General features: G+C 39.9%; 1 long non-coding RNA gene across 1 annotated transcript; it reads left to right on the top strand.

Annotated features, from left to right (window-relative positions):
* Positions 1-498: 498 nt before the first annotated feature.
* LOC128413423 (uncharacterized) lies at positions 499-14,659 on the top strand. Its single transcript, XR_008330336.1, has 3 exons — positions 499-577; positions 8,769-9,060; positions 12,903-14,659. It is a non-coding gene; the product is annotated as an uncharacterized LOC128413423 (long non-coding RNA).
* The last annotated feature ends 498 nt before the right edge of the window (positions 14,660-15,157 follow it).

Genomic DNA, 15,157 nt, shown 5'->3' with positions numbered 1-15,157 from the left:
CTGCAGCCTAAACAAGTCTTGTAAACCCGCCCCCACCAAAATCAAGATCCAAATGGAGGAAATGCTTGAAATGTTAAGTAATGGGCTATCAAGTTGAAATAGAACTTTATTACTGTTTTCTACTTGCAGACATAACAATCAAAATATTAAGATCCTGTACAATATTTTTTCTAGCTCCTAACATTAAAGAAGGGGGGGGGGAGGACAGTGGAATTGGTTTCAGAAGATTATTTTGATTTGCTATTATTTTATATTAAAACAGAGGAACATTTCCAAAGTCCTCTGGTGTATTTTGTAACACAAGTGTTCATTTTCCCCCTTCATTTTAAAAATACTTCCTTTGTGACATATGAAACAGTAACATTTTTCCCATGGTTTGGAGGAGAAAATGAAATCCAGATTTGTAATTCCTAAAAGGAGAAATTTGATCCTTTCCAATGTTTAAGTAATATTTCCTGTAAAACATACGAGGCCATCTGCAGAGCTGTTTCCAGACACATTTTGAAGTGGCAAGGGCAACTGAAAGAGAGGAGAATGGAGCCTGGCATTTCACCTCTGGGAAATGGAACATTAAAAGGTTTCTAAAAGCTGGTTCTACCATTTTATAAAGTATTCAAGCCCTGCATAGTTCATAATTTGTTTAATCTGCTCACCTTTTTATAGATAGGGAGTGGGGAGAGAAGGGGGGATTCTGGCTGGAAGGGAATGTATACAAACTCTGATTCGCCTCAAAGAGGCCAGTGAGCATGCAAGAATTACTGGTGCTCAAAGCTGAATTGTAATTGTATTTTATTTTTAATAGGTGCAATGGAGACATTACAGGCAAATCCTCCCCTATAAGGATTGGACAAGCTGAGCCTTATTTGGGGAGAAAACACAGAAATGCGGTCTTTTCTATCTGTTACAGAGTTGTGTTTTATTGTTAATCTCCAGGGTCACCTTATGAATTCATGTTAGTAAAATGTTACGGCCTCATTATAATATTCACTTTGTGAAAGGCCCTGCATTTATCACATCCCAACCTTGGATGAATATAAATTAAAAATGTGCATCTTTTTTTTAAGGAAAGGATTTCATACAGTTAGTCCTCCCTCCCTTGCCAACCCTTCCCCAGTTATAGAGAAATTCTAAAACTGATCTTTTGTTCAGGTTTAGGAAACACCTAAATTCTCATTGCTTCCATAGCTCAAAGTTAACATTTCCTTTGTTGTTTGTTTGGCTATAGAATGGAACTTCTAAACTAATGTAGGGCCAAAGATTACCAACCCCTTCTGTCTGATGGGACCATTCACCCCCCACAAAATGGGGGCGGGAATTCAGCTACTTAGTGTATTCAAATACATTTTGAGCATGGCTTCTTTCTTCCTCCACCATAAAGACTTTGTGTCATGATGTTGTGTTGCTCACATTGAGACATTCTGATCAGAATTGAGAAGGAACATTGCCAGGCTGCTGTGCAGTTGTGTGAAGCAGCACCAATGAATCTCTTTTATGGGAAAATAAGGAAACTTAGCAGCCTTGTCAAGAAGAGTAGACAATACCACCCCACTGATGAAATTTAAGAATTGCCAAGTTCTTGATAACTATTCTAATCTTTATGTGCCATTTTATCCCCGCCTTACCTCCTGAACCAATGAAAAACCTCAGTTTAATATTTTGGACAAGCACTGTTGCGCAGGACTGAAACAGTTACATCATAGTTAAACACTTTTATATTTGTTTCATGTTTTCTATGAGAATGAGAATGTGTTTCACCACTTTATCTTTTGATTAATTGGTATATAATTTTCGTTCAAAAATAGTATTCTTTCCTTTGGATGTGCAACTCAATGACCATTCTTCCATGTAGCTGCAAGGATGGAAAAACAACAACAGCAGGTACACAATTGTCTGATAAATGGTGTTTTACCACCCCAAGAAAAGCACTAGGACTACATACTCCTTCCTCACCACTCCCTTTCTATTCTCCCCTTGTGCCACCCAGCTTCAGTGAACCAAAAACCTTGAAAGGTCTCACTTAAAACTAGGATATGAAACCAGGAGAAGGGACAGTGGGGGCGATCCTGTTCTCCCGTGGCATGTTCAGTATCTCTGAATACCAACCCTGTGAATGGGATCCTGTGTTTTGCCATGCATGTTTGTCTGCCTTGTTATTCTAAGCTTACTTTCTCAGCTGTTGTTCAAACTACAGTGGTACTCGAGTTACAAACACTTTGGGTTACAGACTCCACTAACCCAGAAGTAGTACCTCAGGTTAAGAACTTTGCCTCAGGATGAGAACAAAAATCGTGCGGCAGTGGCGTGGCGGCAGCAGGAGGCCCCATTAGCTAAAGTGCTACCTAAGGTTAAGAACGGACCTCCGGAACGAATTAAGTTCATAACCAGAGGTACCACTGCACAGTCGTAATTATCTGCCTCTCCAAATTCAGCCCCAATTGGATGGCATGATCCACATGTGTCCATTTATCAGATAAAAGAATATTACAGTTGCCATCAGATTTTATGGGCATGAGGGTACTTCAAAATTATGACAGGAACTTCAGATCCTATAGGTATGAAGCCAGAAAGAACCTTCAAAGCTGTCACTTCCATTTCCTACAAAAGCAAAACACTTTGTAAAAGGGAAAAAAATACACACACATTACTGCTGAATTATGAATGAGATCTGGTATTTTTGTGATGGTACAAATCGAATGCTTTCTCCATATTGTTAGAATACCAATTCACCCTTACTGGTCTCTACTACCTACCACTGTATAGAGTCCCCTGAGAGTCATCCATTTCTCATGAGATTACTTCAGCATCACATTACTGCTACCACATATCCATTATATATACACTTTCATACAAGTGGAAGTGTTTCCACAAAAACAATCTGGAATCTTGGCTTAAAACTGAAGTTTTCTGTCAAAGCAAAGAGAATAGTCTAAAAGAGGGCTTATTTTTGTTTTGTTTGTACAAATATGTTGCTTTTAGATGGCTGTGGGGAAAATGCACAGCAGTTGGGCCACTCTTTTGTTTCAAGGCAGCAATCCCAAACCATGTACTCAGTAGCAGCAGGTTCCTTCTGTGTATGAGGAATCAGTCTTCATTCATTCCATGGGAAGCTTTTTTGGAACACAGCCTGAGAGGGTAAGCCTTGTTATGCCTTCAACTTTCTTATATCAATGCACTGGAGCTCCCATATATCAATCAATCAATATATCATCTGATATCAAGACATACTTAGAGAATTCTCTCCTATGGTTCATGATAATGCCTGATAAGCTTATTTTGCAATGCCTTTACAGCTCGTCTGAACTTTGAAACTATCAAACTTTTTGCAGGAATTTAGGGAACAAAGGAGGGGCTGAAACTGTCTCTTTTGCATTTCATGCAAGGAGGCTGTGAATTATACCCAAGTATAAAAGCCACATCAGTCTGTTCAAAGATGTAAAGGCATTTCTGCCCAGAGGTTCCCCCCTCCTTATCTTATATGTGTCTTTAAGACATGATGATTACGGAAACAAATGAAGCCCTTGGTTAGATACAGAAATGGAAGAGGCTATCCCATTCCCCCTGACAACTATATTTCTATATTCTGATAGCCATCTGCTGGAATCAGATGGTATATGTCTTGTAACATCTGGATAATGGGGTTTCAACTGTAATCTCATTAATTTAATATTTCTTTTTAAGAGATAAGGCTGTCTTATACGAGGCTTTCCAAGATGGGCGAGACTTTTGTTATGCATGTAGGGCACAATTCAAAGAAAGTTAAGTGTACCCAAGTCCTAATCAGTGGGATTTCAGCTTAATTTCAAGCCAGACACTGGCTTCAGTTACAGATGAGGAAAGTCTCTCCTCTTTGATTAGGGATTTCAGTGGCACTTAAGTGCACCTAATTTTCTCTGGATTTCACTCTTAGTCTTTTTTTTATATTTAGTTTTCTCCAATTTTGAACCTATTCCTGTTGCTGCCAATAAAAATGCCCTGCTTATCTCAACCCCAATACGGCAAGGTCAGTGAACTGTGTGACATCATGCACTGGGTAAACAGATGTAAATTTTACATACAGTGATTTACTATTACTTTTCATCAACTTCTTCCTTAGGAAGTCAGTATTTTTATTGAGCACAAGGGGCCTTTAGCATAGGTCAAATGTGTGCCTACAACAATGCATAGTAGAATTTTCACACATAATTATTTCATTTAGGAAGTTTCATCTTTGAATGGGTACTGTTTCCTAAAGGAAAGTGAAAATAATTTCAGTTTTCTTTACATTGAATATGCTTTACAAATACTTTATTTTGAGTGCTACCAGTTCAACATTTTTGCTTTTTAATATCATGAATGTGGATTCATTTGAAACTGGTATTCAAGAGACATGTGAGCATATGGTAATTTCAGTTCTTCACTTAACAAAATTACATTTAGGTACTGCATGATCCCATATAACTACATTCTCTGGTGAATCCTTAGTTCTCCTTTGGCCAAAAGCAAATAAAGAGAGCACCAAATTCACGGTTTCATTATTTTAAATATAGCTAAGATAATTCAGTTTAGATTTAGCAATATAAAGCAATGTAATATTGTGTGTGATCTTAAAGACACCTGAACTATGTGTTATGCTGACACTTTAAAAGTTGTTGTTGTTGTTGTTTTAACACTTTGTTTTAAAAAATGTATATACCAGAGTCCAAAGAAATTCATCATACTGTATCATAGACAACAGGAAATGGCACTGGTATGTTCTCGTTTCTGTATCCTGGATAAAAGAGAAAAGAAAAAGTGCCTTTCCCCATTCTTTTTCCAAGCTAATCTCCAAAATCTTGGGGGCATTTTCTTTTGTATTCACTTCAGCATGTACATAGGGGCCTTTCTCTCTCAGCTTTGCCTCTGCTATCTCCATTTGTTTCTTAATGTTTCTATTCATAATTCCATTCATTTCTCCCAGTCACAACAGCATCCTTTTTCTGTTCTGCCATCTACAGTTGTTTCTCTTCCAGTGTCACAATGGCACCCTTTGTCTGATCCAGTCCTCCAGTCAGCTGAGTGGATGACCACTCCATTCCAATGTTTGCTGTTGTCCATTTTGCCTTTAGCTTTTTGTGTTCAGGTTGTTCTGGATCAACATCCTTTCCCACAGGTCCTGTGCATTCTTTAGTCTGTTTTTGCCCCCCTGATCTGAACTCCTTTAATATTCCACACATCTCAGCTCTTAATTCTATCAACTGTTCATCTAGTAATTTTTGCATGATACCAGCAGTCAGTGAGGCATTCAGCATTGTTTTTGCCATCTTGAGTTATATTATTCTCCCCTTGGCAGTCTCTGCTTCCAGAAAAATGTGCCCATTTCTTTAAATCAGTATTCCATTCTGACACAGATAACATTTACTTTCGTTTCCATGTCTAAAACAGCCCACAAACAACAGAGAATTACAGATGGTATAAATTGTAAATTTTAGACAGGATAAGAGGTACATATCTCTTCAGTTGTAAACTTTCAAAGTCATCCATAGTTAAGGTAAGCTTTTTGGTCTTTTTTTGCTTGTTAATTAATGCTTTTTCATCTTCCAGCAGTTTCTGGATGCGAATTAACTGGCAGATAGCGTATCCAATTAGTACTTACTTCCAGTCTTGTAAATAGTTAAAAGAAGGTGGTATTATCGACCTGGTGCCCTAATTTAAGAGCTAAGATGCAGTGCATGGGCTTGATGAATGTTCCTCACTTGAGACACTTCTCCAATCCTGAAAACGTCTTTGTTCAAGGTGTGATGAATGTCTTCTTCTGGGCCTGAGGGGTTAATCCCTGACCCCCTTATCTCAAAAGAAAATTTTGTTGATCAGGATCTTATGCCTTGGTTGCCTTTAATCACTGCATAATTATCTCTGCTGACATGAGTGTCAGCAGCTGATCACTAGTCCGCTATCATTCCTCCCCGGAAGTCAGAGGTGACCATTTGTTTTTAAGTAAGATTGTGTGTGTGTTTGTTCCAGCCCAATGAAGGAGGAAGCCTCGAGGGGAATGGGGTGAGGGACTTCCTTCACATTGCCTTTATTAGCCAATAGGCTTGAGGGAGGAGCTGCCTGGTTATGCTGGGCTTGAATTTATTTTGGCTGTTTGGTTTATTTGGCATTTAATGTGGGCAGGTAAGTGGAGTGGTACATGGTCAGTATCGTAATGCAGGGAGGGCACTTCACTTATCATCTCTCTAATGTTGGTCAGCTTAGGAGACTGCTTGATTTGCTGCTCTTGGGGCCTGGCATGTGCCACTTATTGAATGCTGAATAGTAGGGGTGTCTGGCACCTGTCAGGCTGCACACCTATGGCTTCCCTTGATGGGAAGTTGCTATTTGGCTCCTGTCACACCAGCTTGGATGATGGAGTTGATCTGGGGTGGTTTGGTTCTTAGCAGCAGGCAGAAGATTTCCTATCTGTCTGTGCAGCTTATACCTGCCTACACTTGTTAGCTGTGATTGGTGCAATTTCTTCCCTGTTCTGTTTTAATAAATATAAGCTTCATATTCTGGGTGTGCCCTTTGCATGCATGTGTAGTATAGTGGAACATTTAATTGTTTTACAGCAATTAGTCACTCTGTGCGTCAAATGAGTGGATTTGCTAGATATTAGGATGTTTCTGAAAAACAGCTGTATGGAGTCTAAAACAGTCCCCTGAATAACACTGTTGGCTGTTGCATTCAACTGTGAACATATTTGTGCATTGCTTTTACCCCTCTGCCTGCCAGCTTATTATACAATATCCTTGATATTTCAGATTTATCTGTAGACTGATTTTAATTTTATAGTTAGGACTATAGTATTTTCCATCACAGGGGACAAAGAACATTGTGCAATTTTGTTTTTTTGTTATTCAAAAATGTATCCCTTGACAACACTTTGCTATCTTGTATCTTCATAATACAGCATTATTTGAATGTTTTCCAGTGCAAATCTACTTCCATACCACTTTGTTTCCTGAAGAACATTGACTGTATTACAGACACATTGGCTAGCAATCACATTTTTCCTCTTTGACACTGGGTGATTGCATTAAAGATAAGCATCTTTTAAAAACACTGCAGAAATCTAACAGTCAGATTTAACCAAATACAGAATTTCTGTTTCTTATTTGTTTCATAAATTGTTCTGCTGCCACATGAGAACAAATAAGAAACAAACACCCTAGTATTGGTGGGATGAATGTATATTTCATATGGAACTCTCTTTCACCAAAGTACATACTTATTAAATGGGAAAGCATTTCCCCTTTCTTTCTTCAGATTAAGGTGTGGGACCACAAGAAAATTAAATTATGTCTCCAGGTTTTGAGTGTACCTCTTGGCCTAATCCAGTTCTCTAAAACAGCACTCCTAACCCTCTGGATTTAACATGCCTGAAGGCTAAATGCAATTATAAAAACATGACTCTTCCCAGATGAACTTTCAAATCTGCCTTGTCTCTTGTTTATTGATGGAAGATTGAAGGAAATATTCAAATCAGCCACCTTTCAATTCTTTACCAGCAGCAAAATGCAGAAATCATTAGAGTTGCTATGTCAATGGCTCTGTCCCATCTTAATATTCAACCTAGTTTGGGGATAACTTAAAAAGAAATGCAAGTCTATTCATAATGCACAGCACTTCCACATTCTTTCATTTGATATTTGCAGAAGAATAGCAACAACAAGTTCATTTGGAATGCCTATTTAAAGATAGCAAAATAAAGTAATCTGCTGCAATTTTAAGTTGTTCTCAGTACTAAACATTTGCAAGCAGGTTTAAAAAAATAATCTTCAAATTAATGCATTGCACAAACAATGTGACCAAAGCATAAGCTGCACTTTTACTTTAATTCTGCTTGTCACTGTATTATATTCAGTAAAGATCTATTTTGGAAACTTGGTATTCAGGGAAAAATTTGCAACACTTTGGCACCATTTTTGAGTGAATTGGATAACGTCAGATTTTTGGTGAAATTCTGACCCTGTGCTGTTTCCAACCAATAAAGCACTGTCTATCTGAGAGGTGCTTGGCTTCCTCAATAAGGGGGACCATGATTTATAACTTAATATGATATTTTTGTGGTTTGGGGCTCTGATGGCTTAGGCTATCTACAATCGAAACACTACCAAACACTTTTTCACTTTGTTTAGTTTGGCTTAGACTATCTATGCAGCTGGGTATGACATGGACCAATGTTAAGAGGGATTGGCATAAATACTTCATGTACAGTTTTTGGAGTATCTGTTGCAAATGTCCATAAACTGTGATTTGTTTAAATGGTAGCATCATTTTGCCAGCTTGGATTTTTTTTTTTTAAAAAGAAGTTGGTGTCTTATTTTTGGAATCCTTCAGCATGCATGGATTTTAAAGAGCCTTAAGCTATGATGTTTTCCTTTCATAAAATTTATATTTAATCAAATCTTTAAAAAGTGTTCTCATTCTGCCACTTGGTGTTATCAACCAAGCGGAACCCGTGAATGCAATGTTCTCTTTTAACTGTTTTCGTATTTCATTCCTTCACAACTTCTTAAATGGTACATGGTGTAAATCACAGTGAAGCATCCATGAGTAACATGTGACTTGCACTTAAGTGAGTGTTTTCTGTTTGAAATTAGAGAAGTCGCTGCCACAAATGATCTTGTATTTAGATTTTCCTGTCAGAATTCCAAACTCAAACTGGTACCTGTTCCATGCAATGCCATGCTCTTGACAGCAGGGTTTTTTGTATATCAATCATCCCCACACTATTGGTTTCAGCTATTTAAACTTACTTAATTCCACAGAAATTTCCAATGAAAACATGACACTAAAATCTGAGATTCAGATGCAAAAAGATTGGTGAAATCGTGTTCCAGCCATATGATGTCATGATGAGAGTCAGCAAAGGATGGCCAGTCCAGGGCTGCTTCATCACCTGCTAAAGAACTGGACCAGTTCCATATATCGAACCTGAAACTGGTGGCCAGGACCCTTGCAACCCAAGCCAGGACCCTCACAGATGCCTCCCCCCAAGCCTCAAAAATCAAGCACTCTTTGTTCCACCATGCCTACCCAACAGGTCAGGGAACACACCAGGTAAGAAGATGTAGAAAGGAGCAGCAGTGCTCACCTAAAAGAGTGTTGGCCTTTTAAGGATTCACACTATTCAAGCGGGCAGGGACAAACTGTTCCCACTAGTGGCTGGTGTACATTGGGGCTGGTAGGCCAAAAAGCAGGGAGACCAACGGTAGGTGGAGCCAGAATGAATGACAGGCAGAACCAGCTAATTCAACGATACAATACAATATGATATGATACGATAATCTTTATTGTCATTGTCCCATACAGAACAACAAAATTGAAAAATCTACATAAAACACTCAAAACCCAACAAGCCTGCTATCCCAGCTATCCCAACCTGGTTAGCCCCCTAAAAACTCTGATACCCCATTTTTAAATACAAGATACACCCATACAGACTCCTAACAATGCATTTAAAACCAAAATTGCATTTGGGTAGAAACTGTTTCTCAGGCAGCTAGTCCTAGTCTTTATAACCTTGTACCTTCTTCCAGAAGGCAGAAGCTGAAAGAAATCATTTCTGGGGTTCTAGTTTTGTCCCCCATCCTCCTCCCTGCTGAGTTCTACAAGGGCAATGCAGAGACCAAGAAAGAGGGAGTTGATAGGCAGTGCCAACACCTAGAATGGTTGTAAGAAGGAAGGAAGGCAAGTGAGAGCTGGCTGAAGGCAGACTGAGGTCGGGGCAGCACCCCATTGTCATGATGCTGTCAGCAGCGCTCAGCTGGATGCCCAGGAAAGTCTAAAGACAAGGAAAGTTTCTTACAGTCCTTTTTATTTAATTCTTTACAGAGAGAGGCTATAGAACCCAGCCCCTTGGATAATAGCGTTGTCCCAAGTGACTCTCCACTCCCCGTCTCTCCCACTTCCTCATTTGTCACTTCTACGGGTGCTGCTATGTGCCCTTTGTCTTTGTGTTCTTTGCTCTCCTACTTTTATGGTTGCCAGGTTCTGGGAGATGGTGGGTCTGGAATGCTTTCTAATGACAATGTGTCAGCCGGGTGTTGTTCTGGCTCTCCCATGATTTCCCAACTTTCCCCCTCATGCTGCCTCTGAGCTGCGACCTCCCTCAAACCCCTGTTGTAAATCTATACTATCTTCCTCTTCCTCCTCCCTGGAAGGGTCAGGATGGGGAGACGGTCTCCACCATTCCTCCTCTGCCCAGTCCCTGACACCCATCACTCCCCATAGACACTCTTCCACTGCCTGTTTCCCACTCCTAGTTCAAATCTCTCCACTCACCTCCAACCTTGGTTGGAGTAAATTGCTCATTGGGAGCTTTCTATGGTACTTCTTTGCTTGTGAGTAGTGAAAATAAAGCAGGATTAACACAAGCCACTAAACTGCCTCCTTCTTGCTAAAATTTCAGTAAGCAAAAAAATATTTCACAGTTAAGAATTATTTGGCTCTTAGACCAACTCACTTCTTCCTCCAGCACCAGACTTGAGTTTGTCTTCCAGGAAGCAGCTTCTCTTTCTACATCAATAAGGTACTTTTTGCTATGTATGCACAATCTTATCTGTACCCTGAAAAGAATGCTGCAGACTTTTTGGATAGGGCCTATGTATATACCTCTGCTATCAGTATAGCTTCTGCTGTAACAGTCTGCTCAACATGCTGTGGTTGGATCTTGGCTAGCAGACACACTCCTGCTTCTGCTCTGTGCATTGATTGTACACAAGATTTGTTTCCTAAACAGGGCTCAAGAGTTGAGGATAAAACAAACAAGTGATGTACATGCATGTGTGAAAATCTTGTGATAGGAAAAGAATGTGTGAATGGAACCTCCACAGGTTCCCACAGTACTTTGTTCAACCGGTGCAACATCTTGCAATGTAGGTTCATTTTCTGTTGTACAGTAGCATGCACTATTTTCTTTGTTCATATAAATCACCTGCAGCGGCATGAACGAGTTAAAATACATTTATTTCCCTCAGAACTGCTCTAGAGTCAGCTAGTCAGCTATGCTGGTGGTCTCCACAAGAAATTCAAACTCTCTGCTGACCAAGTGAAAAAACACATGTTCATGTATCAGGAGGATATATAATCTTAGTTGAGTCAGTCTCAGTGACGATTCCACTCAGTGAAATCTTCACTTGGATCTCAGGTCTTAGGAATTTCGTGAGTCTCAAACAGCTAGAGAGAAGACTGTTAAACCTGAAGGATTTGACTGCTATTTTCCCTCCTTTCTCCTTCAGACTCTTGCCATTTCTCCCCCTGCAGTGGAAAGATTTTTGACTTTTTAAAATTCACATATAAAACATTCTTAAGAAGCGTTGGCCACTGGTTCCCTTAAGAAAATAACATTCCAGAATCCTAAAAGCTGCAGTGTGTACCCTTAGTGGGTGTTTAGAAGCTTGTCATTTGAGAGTCTCTTTAGTTTGGCCCTCAGCTTCCCAATATGTTCAGGAAGTGGTGCTGTCAGTCTTGTGAGCATATATGAGAATTGTTGGATGGGGTGGTGGTAACAGAGAACATAGTGCAACACTAACTTCAGCACGATGGTGTCAGTTCCTAGTATGCCCTCCCTCAAGGAAAAGTGTGAGATGGGGAGTCTCTGCTTTCCTTCTGTTATTCCCCTCAGTCAAGTTCCAGATGGGTGTCCCAGTGGCAACACATATAGTTGCAGATTGGGGGAAGTGAGGGACTCCTCTCTCCTTCCTTGTTTCCCCTCTCATTTTTTATGGGTGCTTGCTTTCCTACAGAGGTTCTGCCAAGTGAGTGGGAAACGGTGAGATTTTTTGTTTGCGCAAGAGCAAGACAAGGGTGTGTCTGACCACTTTGAACTAAGGTGGGCATAGGTTTCTAGGGACACTGCTGCCTCAGGTGATAAGAGAAAGGCCCCAAGGAACATGTGGCAGCTGGGCTCCACCAAAACATGATCTACTGGTGAGAGGAATCTAGTATGGTAGCTCTTCCCTGCTCAACTTGCTCCTACACAAACCCTTGTTAGCGAAGTCACTTAAATAATGCAGAGTCCAGAGCGAAAAGAGAGATAGGACTTTATGGAGGCAAATGAACAAAATCCTGTGAAATATACTCGGAGTTGAGAGTGGATTTCGTGCTCTTTATTCAGCTCATAGTGGTGAGGAGGAATGGAAGTTCCCCCAGAATGTCTGCTTTAAATACATTATTTACACAATAGGCCCCACGTGATTGGCTAATTCCAGGATTCACCTGTAGGCCAATCAGGTTGCGGATTCACTTCCACCTGGAGCTGGACTGGGTGGCTCCTGTGGACCAATCAGACTGCTGCATTCTGGATCCTATTGTTCTAGGACCAATCAGACTGCTGCATTCTGAATCCTATTGTTCTAGGACCAATCAGACTGCTGCATTTTGGATCCTATTCAACTCAGTACATAACACCCTGTGTAAGTTGAAGGTTAAATTACAGAGAGGTTTTGTCTTCCCTCAGAACTACCTGACCAATGAAAGCACATGCCACCTCAGTGAAGTTCATGCCACTCTGCTTGGTTGTTAAGCAGCACACCCTCTTCTTGGTTAGCTGAGTTACTAAGTGCAAAATTCACTCTTAAGTCACACATGGAATGATCTCTGCTGTTACACTTCCTGCAGCCCTCATACGAGACTTCTGAATAAAAACTGAGGCTCCGAATCAAAAAAAAATCCAACTCTATTTTACGGCATTGGAGAGAGAAAGGCAAGAGCAAAGGAAGGACAGGAATACCCATTTTGTGAAGAGAGTGTTATTTCTCCTCATTGGAGAGAGAGCTACAGAAATGACTTCTACGCCAATGGTGTAAGCTTACTCCTTTCTTCAGTTTGCTAAATGCTGCTGGGGTTTTTTCTCCCTCTTCTGGATATACACATACACAATTAAGTTTTCTTTCTTGCAGGCTAATATCCTGAAGTGTTTGGAGGCCCATCCAGGAGCCATCTGTTGCTTACCTCTGTGTTCTCCAGTTTGGGAGACCTCATGGAAAATTCAACATAGATTCATCTGCAGACAGAACAACAAAGTCAGCATTTAACTGTGCTGAATTTTACAGAATTTTCTCCTGCGGATGGTATTGATATCTTTTAAGTGAATGGAGTAATGTGGGAATGATTCTCTGAGTTATTGACAGGTGTCCAGAGAGGAGCTGTGTAAGAAACATTTTGATCCTTGAGAATCGCATCATAATGGATTGGGCTAATCTCCTGGCTTTTCAGATCTGCCCATGTCTAAGACATATCTAAGGTCACATTGTAGCTATAGACTAATCAGACTTCTTGCTTCATCTTGCTCAGATGCCAAGTTAAAGCACTTCCCAGGCTCTGACACCATTCCTGTTATAAAAGGTCAGAGTTCCCAGATACATCGGAAAATATCACAGACATCCAGAGCCTCACATTCACTTAATAGCCATGGTACTGGAAAATATTTTTCTAACTGCTGGGAACAGTGTGTGAAATCCATGCCAGGACATATTTCCTTCAAATATTCGGACAGTGGAAGAAGTTGATTTCAGCTTCTGCGTTTTTCAAACTGCAGTTGAAAGCTTGCACTACAGCGTGTGTGTGTGTGTGTGTGTGTGTGTGTGTGTGTGTGTGTGTATTAGTGGTACAGTCGTACCTCAGAAGTCAAGCAGAATCCATTCTGGAAGTCTGTTCGACCTCTGAAATGTTTAATTTCCAAAGTGCAGCTTCTTATTGGCTGCAGGAAGCTCCTGCAGCCAATTGGAAGTCATGGAAGCCCCGTTGGACGTTCAGCTTCCAAAAGAATGTTCGAAAACTGGAACGCTCACTTCTGGTTTTTGATTGTTTGGGAGCCGGAATGTTTGACTCCCAAGGCATTCAGTAGCCGGGGTACGACTGTATATCCCATTGTAAAGGGCTGCCTAAATGAAGAAAAGGGAGCTGACCACTCACACCACTATTTCTATTTCATTTAACAGGATAGGTTTAGGGTGGCAGAGTCTACAACCAATCACAAACTACCTGCCCTGTGTGGGAAAGAGGAAAACATGTAGGACAGATTGCATATGTAAGCCTAGCACATGAAATAGTATTAAATTGAGTAAGTCAGAGATCCTCAGAAAATCAAGTCACTTCTGTTTAGGTACCTTAATGAATGTTAAAATGTTTTGATCTCGGTTTAAGATTTAAGATGGTGCTTTATCTTTGAATCCCAGAGAGAATCCTAGCTGAATTATTTTCACTATCCTTTTGATAGCAATTTAATATGTTGCTGACTGTTCCCCCCCCCTAAAAAAAAAGAAGACATGTTGGAGACTGCATTCATCCACTTGTCCATATATCTGTATATCCTTTGTTTGAGTACAGTGACTGGTTTTCAATAAAACCCCAGACACTTCACTTTTGCTTATGCTCACCTTCTCTATAGCTATTTTTGTATAATATAGGGAAGGATAGATGATGGGGTAGCTATCAACATCTTGATTACTGGATACCATCTCTCTCTGTTCTAATTTCATGCTATTTCCTTTTCATCCAGTACCATAAGAAGCCCCCTTTCTACAGTGCTGACACTAGAATATATCTATAAAATACTTGTATTAAATCCAATAAAGCTGTGTTTTTTACTCGTGTATAGTAATACTCTGGATAAATCTTCTTAAGCTTTCTGGGTCTTATTTGACACTAAATTAAAATCTGGTCTTGTATGGCATGTTCATTCCCTCACTTGTCTCTATTGTCTATGTCTTTCATTTGATATCAGAAAATCACCAGGGGAATGTCAACCTATATTTCCCCCTTTGAAGAAACTCATACACACCGATGCTGCTGGGCAGTCTTCAAGGTCGTTATTGTAATGCTTGGAAATTATCCCTCCAAAGTCTAATCAGTATTTTCGTTTGTGCTCCTTTATGTTCTGATTTCTGAAGTTTTCTTGCATAGATCAGCTTTTAATCAATCAGTCATTCTACACTTGTATAGCACTTTCATGCCATGGATCTGAGGAATATTTCCAAACAATATGATAATGTATACAATTACCTACAAATTATAGAGAGCTAAATTCTGGAACAGAATGCAAATTGTCAGATAGCTACTTCAGTGAGCAAGTTCACCAATTTCTAGAACCTCCTGTGCCAGAAGAAAAAAATAATACCATCTTTAAAAGAGAGAGAAAGAGAGATCTATGAAA

Source organism: Podarcis raffonei, chromosome 5 (assembly GCF_027172205.1).
Source record: "Podarcis raffonei isolate rPodRaf1 chromosome 5, rPodRaf1.pri, whole genome shotgun sequence".
In the NCBI taxonomy this organism is placed as follows: Eukaryota; Metazoa; Chordata; class Lepidosauria; order Squamata; family Lacertidae; genus Podarcis; species Podarcis raffonei.
The sequence above is the reverse complement of the archived record's forward strand: the minus strand, read 5'-3'. Positions and strand labels throughout refer to the sequence as shown.